Genomic DNA, 11328 nt, shown 5'->3' with positions numbered 1-11328 from the left:
CACACTGTGGAAGCTTTGTTAATGTTGCTGCTGCTCACTCTTTGGGTCCACACTACCTTTCTGAACTGTAACACTCATTGCGAGGGTCTACGGCTTCACTCTTGAAGTCAGCAAGACCACAAACCCACCGGGAGGAACAACTCCGGACACACCATCTTTAAGAACTGTAATACTCACTGTGAGGGTCCACGGCTTCATTCTTGAAATCAGTGAGACCAAGAACCCACCAGAAGGAACCAATTCTGGACACACTAGTGCCTGGCAAGAGGCATTAATAGATTTGCTATTTTAAAAAATAATGAATAATTGAGGACCTCTTTATTACATATTGTCTGACTTAACCACTAGTCTCTTCTTATTTCCTGGTACACATTCAATAAAGTACCTCAAATTTCAACTTCCTAAAACATGGGAAAAGAATTTTGACCATACTATAGAGAATTTCCCACCAACAAGATATGTAGCTGTAAGTTGAGAATCTCCATTTGTGGCTTATATGTGTTTATTTTTCTCTCCATTGTGAATTGAAACAAATCTATGGTTCTTAGGGAAGGCTATTTTCTTGACTCAGTAAAGCAACAAAGCATGAAAGAGTTGTTCCTTAACTGTCCTGGACCTGTTTTTAGAAGCTCCTTAAATATAGTCAGTCATTTTGAAATGCAGTAATACCAGGACAAGAACTATAGTGGCTAGAGGGCAAGGAGGAAGAAGTACTATCGAGTTCCCACTAAACTTGGGAGATATTGCTCAAATAGTTCAAACACTATTGGTGGATTTAGAAAAACCTCTTGTGGAATTGTTCACTGAGTATAGCAGTCATGTACACATTGTTTGAGTCATCTTAACAAATGGCACCTAGATCATAAAAACTGGTCCTGTAGTTTGAGGACATTAATTATGTCTTCTTAGAAAGTAATTTTTCTGAATGGCAAGGGTTGGGATGATGGGTAGTCCTTTACTCTTTCTCTTGGATGACATTCATTCTTATAAAAATAATGTGACATAGAAACCTGTTTATTTTAAAACTTGTTTTTACTTTTGCTCTGGTAATAGGACTCCAATATTTACCTAGAGAATGAATCAAGAGTATTTGTCTGTCTTTTTGCGTGAAGCATGAACAAATTCTAGTCAATAATACACAGATCAAAGTGTTATTTGCCCACTTTTGTGAACTTCTCTTATAAAATTACTGGTGTATGCCTGAAATGGTTTGGCTGTGTCCCCACCCAAATCTCATCTTGAATTGTAGTTCCCATAATCCCCATGAATCATGGGAGAGATCAGGTGGAGATAATTGAGTCATGGGGGTGGTTTCCCCCATCTTGTTCTCATGATAGTGAGTTTGTTGTCACACCTGATGGTTTTACAAGGGGCTTACCCCTTCACTGGGCATTCATTCTTCTTCTCCCTGATGCCATGTGAAAAAGGACATATTTGCTTCCCCTTCTTCCATCATTGTAAGTTTCCTGAGGCCTCCCCAGCCATGTGGAACTGTGAGTCAATTTAACCTCTTTCCTTTATAAGTTACCCAGTCTTGGCTGTATCTTTATTAGCATGAGAAAGGACGAACACAACGTCCTTTCCACCTTAAAAAATTTTTTTGTCTCTTATTCTGTCGTATAACCTGAAACTGGAATTGGTAGCTGAAGCAGTAGCTACTATCATATGCAAGAAGTGATGGACTGCAAGAAACAAGGGCCCTTGGAAGAGACTTATTATATCATGCAAGCCTAGACTATCCACTTTACACCTTAACAGAAGAGAGAAACATTATCTCATTTAAAGTCCTGTTATTTTACATTTTTATTACTCCCAATCGACATAATACTAATTTCAATTTTTTTAAGTGAGACTTAAAGGAAATCAGTCAGTATCTTGAAAACTTAAAGAATGTTCTATTAGAAAAAGAAAAAAAAAAGATAAAGATACAAAATAGAATGAGAAAGGTTATAAAGCAATAAATCTAAACAAAAACAAGAACCCCAAATCCAGGGATGGGGGAAAGCCTGAGATGAAACTGTGAAGGGAGAACTCATTCCTACCACTATGGCAGACTACATAATCTGAAAAATCTTCCAGCTCTAAAACACATTAAGGGGTGCTGTATAAATTGTGACAAAGATTTTTGGATGCATAGTGGAAAGCAAAACAAATTGAAAGATATTCTCAAGGGCTGAAAATGAAGACAGAGAAAGATAACAAAAATAGCAATGGAAGGTGCTGTAAGTGCCCCTGTAAATTTTTAGAATCTAGGACCTTGCATTTTAAATGCCATGTAGGGGGATTAGATAAGACCTAGAGCCCAGATGAGACAGAAGGTTGAGAGACAATTGTGGGAAAAAAAAAAAAAAAGTCTCAAACTTTAAAGGCCTAAACTCAAACTTCAAAGGGCTAAAAAGATGTGGTAGCAAAATTCTAGTGGAGTGGTGGAAAGTAACAGACTTACTGTCATTTGATTTTTTGTTATGTTGGCCCTCAGAAGTTGACTTGGGACTGTAGCAACCTGGCACATAATTTACCAAGATACTTGAACACACTCAGAGGGAATAATGAGAGTAGAACCCAAAATTAAATAAGTAAACAAGCCAAATAAGATTTGGGAGGATTTTTTTTCTATCTCCTTCACAGAAAACCACATGGCAATATCATCATGTATGAAATGAAATATTTCATTCATTGAATATGGTGAAGGCAAAGTGATGAAATCTATCTGGGAAAATATATAGTAATCATATATTTTACCCTGAACCACTGACCAATTGAGAGCAACTTAATCCAGTTTTCCATTATGTTTTGATTTGTTTGCTTGCAGGGTAGTTTAGAATGAAAGACAAACAAAAGATGCTTTGCTGATCTGTTTCTAAATCCAAGAACAGAGGTCATAATAACCATGAGTAGTTTTAAAAAAAGACGAATTATAAACTGTAGTTGTGTTTGGGGACTACTTTTAACTTAAGTCAAAAGGAGAGAAATAAAGGCATATGCCATTCATATCCTATTTTTAAAAAGAACATTCTGTAAATTTAAAATATACCCTCTTTAGGATGTTAATTTTATAGGCTTGAGGTGATTTTCACTGACAGAGAATAAAAAAGGAGCAGATTTTGCATACATGAAAAAAAAATGTATTTTCATAAATACTTTATTTAGCATAAATACTCTATGAGCATTTAAGTAAACCTGTCCACTGGGCTTTAGATAGAAATCTTGTCTGGAAACATAGGTACATGAGTCACCAGAATATAGATGGCAATTTTGACCCAGAAAATTTAATCCTGTCACCTTCATACTTAGTCCAAGTTATGTCTTACGTCCACTCCAAACTAGATGCACAAACATTTCAGACCTTTTATTTTGCTACTCACCCTTGCTCAATTGGATTCTCATCACTAAATTAATGCAAGATTTTTAATGAATTCCTAAGAAGGAAGATGGTTAATTTTCTTAAGGGAATCTTAGCATTTGACTCAGTAAAGCATGTAAAACTGACCTGCTGGTTCTTTTACGTGAATGTCTCTTCACCACTTCAGACCCAACATGCTCCTCATCTAAGCTTATAATTTTCCCTAACACAGGGTCCTCGTCTGGATGCCTCATCTCTATTTATATTATCACGCCATCCTCTGTCTCACCCATACTTGAAACTTTTGAGTTTTAGACAATAAAACTTAGTCTAATCAATAATTGCAATTAAAAAGTATGGAGCAAGGATGGCAGATTATTTTGTTTAACCCTATCAAAATGTTCTATAAAATATGAAAGAACATTTCTAATAATACTGTTGCTTTCTGAATTCAAAATTTCACCAGTTTTCACTGATTGCAAAAGTCCATAATGTCTCTATGAAATGCTAAACTGCCTGGGACAAAATGACAGCTAATGACTAAAGAATATTGAATGTATAAACAAGGAATACTGGAACCTCATAAAAGCATGATTATAAAACATGAGCCAATTGACTTCATCTATCCACTCCCATTGAAAGAGTTGTTAATCATTAAACTATGAAAATAATATCATTGTCATTTTCAATTAAAAGTGTATCCATTATTTTGGACCCTGCAGTGCCTGTAAGATGTAATTTTATTTTTCTCTGAGTGTATGCACAATTCAAATATATTTTGTCTGATTCAGCCTTCTTAAGTGAGATAATATTTCTTACTTAACTACTTGAAGACCTTCTGGGGGTCTGAAACCTCATTATGATAAATTAACATAAGTGCCTCAGGGCTTAGGTAAGGGAAACATAAAAATCTATGTGTATGTACATATGTGTATAAATTCATAAACACACACATATATGTACATACCACACATTGAATGATAAGAGGCTAAATATATTCCACTTCAAAGTATATCTCCTAGAAACTTTCCTGTAACCTTGTATTTCAGTCTTTATAATGGTGTCATGGCTCAGAAACTGATTATAAAGATATGATAATTCAGTAAATTAAGGAACGCATGCCAGCTACACTCTCAGCAGGTATTCCTTCCAATAGAACAACTAGCACAGCTGGTCTGCTCAGCCCAAGTGCAGGCACAGCACCGGGTCCCACTTCAAAATCACTCCTCAGCATATCAGCGATTTCACATTTCAATCTTAGCAAAACAGTCTTTTAAGAAAAGTGTTCCATTTAAGGTATTGTTTCAACTCTGTGCTGGAATATGGAAGGGTCTTATAAGAAATATACCGACTTATCTTATTTCAGAATATGAATTAAACAACAAGCTGAAATGTTTACCATTTTTAATTCAAGATGATTAGTAAGCTCAGGCTTCTAATAGGATTTCTTTTATTGTATCAATTTTCTTTTTTGCAAAATGAATATAATAATTTTTTACCAAAATTTACCCCCCTAAAAATCATTGGATGCCAATGGCTGCTTATGTCTGTACTCTTCTGGCTTTTATTAGCTTCAAAAATAATTTTATTGTTCACTTTCAGCTGTGTTCTTAAACATTTTGACATAAACAACTTACCCATTAGGAACTAAGATGATGTTTAAGGCAATATTTATTCTGAAATATTATGATTCAAAGATTATTTAATTAAATAATTCATCTCATATAATCTTCAAGTATTTTTCCCATCAAACTGAGATAGTAGCTATTCATAAGTTAAAAAACTCACCTAGACATGAATTTCACCACCAGTCTTAGATAGAGGAACTATTTGATGGTGAGATATCAACAGAAAGGAGATTTTTTCAAAAGGCTTAGGTAGGCTACACAGAGCCTAATCCACAAATAACTGGGTTGACTTTAAAAAGTAGAAATCTAAATTGGCGTTTCTTATAATTTTTCATAAGTATATATAGAATTTTTTTAAATTCTTAGTATTTTAAAATATACAAACGTGCCACTGTTCCTATAAAGTATTTAAACTCAAAGACTTAAACTCTGGGGATATATGTCTTCTTTCTTACCACCATTCAGATTTATCTCCATTGAGGTAAAGATAGCTATAGCAAAAGAACACTTAGCCTCTTGGTATGATACTATGCATCTTAATTTTAATTAATCTCTTCAGTTATCGATTTCTGTAAAATGGGCATAGAAATATTTCAAAGGATTTTTATGAAAGTTAATGAAATAAAAATGTAAAGAACCTGGAGCAACACCTAAAACCTGATATTAATGACTAACGTTTATTGAGCACATACTGTGTCATTTGGATTTACCAATTTTAGCAGATGCCTAGGATGAATCCCTTTGCATACCTCTGGCCGCCTGATTTTAGCTCAACTTTGGATTGACAGTTCCATACACACTGCCAGGACCCCTATTAAGAGTTGCCCTGATGTGTTTGCTTTGCACCACAAGGCTTTCCCTAGAGTCAAGGAAGACAGATCAGCCATTTAGAGGCACAGCCCAGATGTGAGGGAAAGTTACCTCCTGGGAAAACTTTCAACGAATAAGAAACATAACTTACTGGATGAAATCCCCAGCCTCCACTTTCTCTGGTGCAGTGGTCCCCAACCTTTTTGGCACCGAAGACCGGTTTTGTCGAAGACAATTATTCCATGGATGGGGTCAGCGGGAGATGGTTTTGGAATAATTCAAGTACATTACATTTATTGTGTACTTTACTTCTATTATTATTACATTATAATATACAATGAAATAATTCTACAACTCATCATAATGTAGAATCAGTAGGAGCCCTGAGCTTGTTTTCCTACAACTAGACAGTCCCCTCTGGGGGTGATGGGAGAGAGTAACAAATCATCAGGCATTAGATTCTCATAAGTAGCTCACAACTGAGGTCCCTGGCATGCGCAGTTAATAATAGAGTTAGAGCTCCTATAGAATCTAATGACGCTGCTGATCTGACAGGAGGTGGAGCTCCGGCAGCAATGCAAGTGATGGGGAGCAGCTGTAAATCCAGATGAAGCTTCACTGGCCTGCAGGCTGCTCACCTCCTGCTGTGAAGCCTAGCCCAGTTCCTAACAAGAATTGGACAAGTATCAGTCCACGGACTGAGGGTGGGTGACCCCTGCTCTGGTGGGACAATCCTGAGGTACCTCTTAGAATGCCCCCTGGTAGTATCAGTTGCTCATAATAGCAAATCTTTTATTTATTCACTCTCTACTGGCTTTTCTCCCTTCCCTCTCTCCTTTCATTCTTTTCTTTGGTTTTCTAAGATCATCTCTCAAATAAGTAAATACAGTCAGATTCTTGTCTTAGGCTTTACCTTCTGAGTAACTAACTCAACCTAAGACAAGTATTTAGCATGTGTCAGATACTGTGCTAAGTACTTTATATGATTAACACATTTAACACAATAAAACTAAGAAGTAGCTACTATTTTGAGTCTTATTTTATACATATGAAAACTTAAGATTAAGTAAATTTCCTAAGGTTTCACAGATAAAAAGGGACAAAGCTAGGATTCATATCCTGTATTCCCAGTTAGTTCCTAATTTTAAGTCACTACACTTCCTGCACTAAGTGCTCCATATTGTTAGAATTATGTTGGTGGCTTCTTAATAATGAAGATATCTGAGTGCCAAACAAGACATACTGAATCAGAAACTGACAGCAAAGGCTGAGATTAAACTGCTTATTAAGCTCCCCAAATGATTCTTATGCACACTAAAGGTGCACAGACCGGCTAATGTAAGCGATTATTTTGAAGGTACAGGTGAACATTCTTAACATCAACCAGAAGTGGCAATTAACAGATTTGCCTGGCTTCCACTAAATATATTTAATATATAGTTGTATTAAAAGTTTGCATAAAGAAACTACCTGTAATCCCAAACTTAAGCCGTATCATAGGAAAAAGAAAAGGCAGTGGCCTCATAACAGATTAAAACAATCAATTAGCCATTGTTTGGGGCAGAAGGGAATAATTGTTAGTCACAAGCATCCTGACCACAACTTGAAATCACCATGGGTTACCAGGGACAGAAGATGAGAGGAACGACTCAAGAAACAGACCCAATAAACTAAGGAACGTAGAAGATGGTAGCATCTGGAAAGTGCCCTAATGTAGACCCATCATTCCCTGATGATGCTCAATGAAGGTAGTAATTAGTTTGGGTAATAACCACGATCTTTGAGTCTTTAGCTACTTGAATTGCTTTAGGAATCACTTTATACTACCTAGATTTGCCACCTTTATTTTAAGTTAGGAATCAGAAACTCTTTTTCTCTTGATTAAGTGAGTGTCAAGGAGGTTACAGGGATATTGTAAACCCAACCAGAGTCCTCCTCTGACTTTGCTGAAATGCCCATAATTGAACAAGTGTATGCTAAGCACTAGGCAAACACCATCTTATTTAAATTAGACCTGTGAAATTTGTAATGTTCTCTAGACTATATGGATAGTGGGATTTTAAATAACTTGCCCAGCTGCAGTGTAGTATGCAAAAGTAGAGCCAAGATTCGCATTCAAAGCAAGTAAGTGATTTTCACTTGTTTTGCTCCTTTAGTAGAATTTGACATTAAATTTTTTAGGGACTCTTTTCCCTTGGCTATTGTGATTATATCTTTTCTTGTTTCCTCCTACCTCACCAGCTTCTCCATTACAGTTTAAGATTTGGATAGTGTTCAAGATGAACTGTCTCCCTTTCAGGCCTCTTCCTGCCTCACCCTACTGCACATTCTCAGCTATGCCATCAAAATCAATTACATCTGCATCACAATAATATATGAGATTTATATCTCTAAACCCTACCTATTCTTCAATACCTAGGCTCATAAATATTCAGGTGCCTACCTGGCATCTCACTTTGGGCATCTCAATCAAAATTTAAACTCAGTGTGCTCTTGGCTGGGTGTGGTGGCTCACGCCTATAATCTCAGCACTTTGGGAGGCCAAGGTGGGCGGATCACTTGAGGTCAGGAGTTCGAGACCAGACTGGTCAAGATGGTGAAACCCTGTATCTACTAAAAATACAAAAATTAGCTGGGCATGATAGCACACGCCTGTAATCCCAGCTACTAGGGAGGCTGAGGCAGGAGAATCGCTTGAACCCGGGAGGCAGAGTTTGTTGTGAGCCGAGATTGCACTGTTGCACTCCAGCCTGGGTGATAGAGCAAGACTCCAGAGCAAGATTCCATCTCAAAAAAAAAAAAAAAAAAAAAAAAAAAAGGAAACTCACTGTGTCCAAAACCAAACTTAAGATTCACCTGAAATGATAGTTACCCTCCAGTTTCTTTGCCGCAGTATATGTTACTACCACCATCTATCCAGTTACAGCAGCCACAAAACCAGCAATCATTCTCTACTTGTTTCTGTTTTTCTGAACCTGTATTCATTAGTTCTAACTCCTATCTCTCTCTTGAAACTGCATCTTTATGTTCAGATCCATGACTAGTTCTCTAGTCCAAGCTACCATTATTTTCCTTTGAATAGTTGTTGCTAAAACTTCCTAATTGTTTTATAGCATCAACTCTGGCCTTTTCCTTCTGTTCTCTACATTGTAACCACAATCGTCTGCTCAAAAAAATGAATTTGTCAATTAGTAATTCTTTCATCTGTGCTTTCTCAGTTAAAAATCTTTCTCTCTATTAATCTTTCAGATAACCCAAATGTTACTTCCTCACATACTCTTCTAAGCCCTCTAAATAGGTCAAGTCTCCATGATATATACCTTTATAGCTTAAAGAACCAGTATAATTTTATAAGTATTTTCATGATCTTTTTATCAGCTACATTATTACGTACTAGAGTGTATGTCTATGAAAGCAAAGGTTATATCTGTTGTCACATCATTGCGTCTCTAGCATGGTGACTGACAGTTGGTACTCAATAAGCATTTTTTGACAAAATGAATGAGTATTTTCACAACTTTACCTAAGACTCATATTAATGCTAGTTTACTAATTATCTTCAATTTTCAATAGTTTTGTGGGATAAACTTTTTTAATCTAAGTATGCTGAAAAAATTACAGTTAAACTACATTTGTTGATCATCATCAGGAAATAACAAAATCTATATTCGAGCATGTTTCAGATGCTACCCCTATGAGTACCACATTAAAACCAATTAACAATTTAGATATTTTTTGCTTAACACATATTATATACCTTCTTAAGTAGTATATTAAATGCACTTCAGCTTTCAGATCTCAGCCCAAATGTCACTTCCTCATGTACTCTTCCTTGAGCCCTCTGTAGAAGTCAAGTCCCTATGTTATATACCTTTATAGTTTCACATATTGTTTAAAAAGGAAATATTTTACCTTTGCATTAATTTTACTATGCTATAATTTATAAATGCTTGTTTGGAACCAATGAAGTCTGGGCATAGATATGCCTCCCTTCCCTAAATAGTTAAATAGTTCCCTCCTACTGTTTTGCTTAAATTACTTACTTTATTTTTGTAATGTCTTCTTTAGAGTTGTGGTCAGGATGCTTTTGTCTAATAATCTCCTCCTTCTGCCCCATACAATTTCCAGTTTGCTCCTTTAGTCTGTGTTGCCATTACCTGTTTGTTTTATAAAATGGCTTAAGTTTGGGGTGATGAGTAGTTTCTATATGCATATTTATTATGCAGATATAATAAATCAATATAGTAAAGCCAGGCAAATTTGTTGACTACCATTTCTGGTTAACATTAAGAACCTTCAAGCCTGGACAGCAAAGTGAGATCCCATCTCTACAAAAAAAAAAAAATTGTATAAACTAGCCAGGCATGGTGATGCATGCCTGTGGTCCTAGCTACTTGGGAGTCTGAGGTAGGTGGATCGCGTGGACCCAGGAGGTTGAGGCTGCAGTGAGCTGCAATTGCACCACAGCAGCCCTTCCTGGGCAACAGAGCAAGACCCTGTTTCAAAAACAAAAACAAAAGTAACTTAACCTATGCCTTCAAAATGGAACAACTTACATTAGTGGGTTCAAAACAGCTGAAGATAAGTATCACATAGAGAAGGAGCAAAGGTGGCTTCAGAGACCTTCTCCCTCTGTCTTTTTATTTATATTCAACAACATTTTATATCACAAGGAAATGGGTGCAGGAAAGAAAAAAAAGGAATAAAACGTGAGCTAATGTGTGGGATATCGCTGTGGGTAAACGGGGCCCAGCCCATTGGGCATCATCTGAGAAACCACATGGAATAACTCAGAAATCTCTTACCTGAGGATACAAAGGCTCAGGCATTTACCCACGGATTCCCATGACCCACTGGAGGCTTTAACTACTCACTTCTGGGTTGCCCCTGCTGTAGCTGAGTAAGCTTCTGTGAAGCTGGAGAAAATTCTCAGCCAGACAGAAGAAACATGGGGATGTTTGAGGTGAAAACTGCCTACTTTGGGAAGGGGAAGATAATATATGCATTGCAAGATAACTCAGGACGAACCTAAATACTAAATGCCAGTGGTATCTCCAATTCATTGTGACTTCAAGAAAGATGCCCACAAATTTTTAAAGTATACCCTAAGTTATCATCCCCTCAGATAAGCACTTATACATGCATTTAATAAATAATTTATTGAATAAGTTACCTAATTAGTATAAATATGAATTTCTTCTCCCCGAAATCTTTTACAATTATAGTATAAGATGGATGAGTTTAGGGACTGAAGTTATTTTATATTTTCAATGAACAGTCTTTTGAAGGAGATTTTTTTCAAAGCAGGTAATGCTTGAATTTAGAGTCCACAATTCTTCCTCAGGTTTAATTTGTTTAAAATCAGACTAGAAGTAATCCTCAGCAATTATCATTCCTGGAAACTAAATCTGTATCTTTACCTGGTGTATTAAATGAATCAAAATGTTATACTGCCATTGTTTCTCATTAAATTAGGCTACTAATTTTAAAAGTCACAAACACACATAATTTTTGCTTTGTGCCAAAAAGCTAATTTTAGAGGCATAG

This window comes from Macaca nemestrina, chromosome 6 (genome assembly GCF_043159975.1).
Source record: "Macaca nemestrina isolate mMacNem1 chromosome 6, mMacNem.hap1, whole genome shotgun sequence".
Taxonomy (NCBI): domain Eukaryota; kingdom Metazoa; phylum Chordata; class Mammalia; order Primates; family Cercopithecidae; genus Macaca; species Macaca nemestrina.
Note: the sequence above shows the minus strand (reverse complement) of the source record.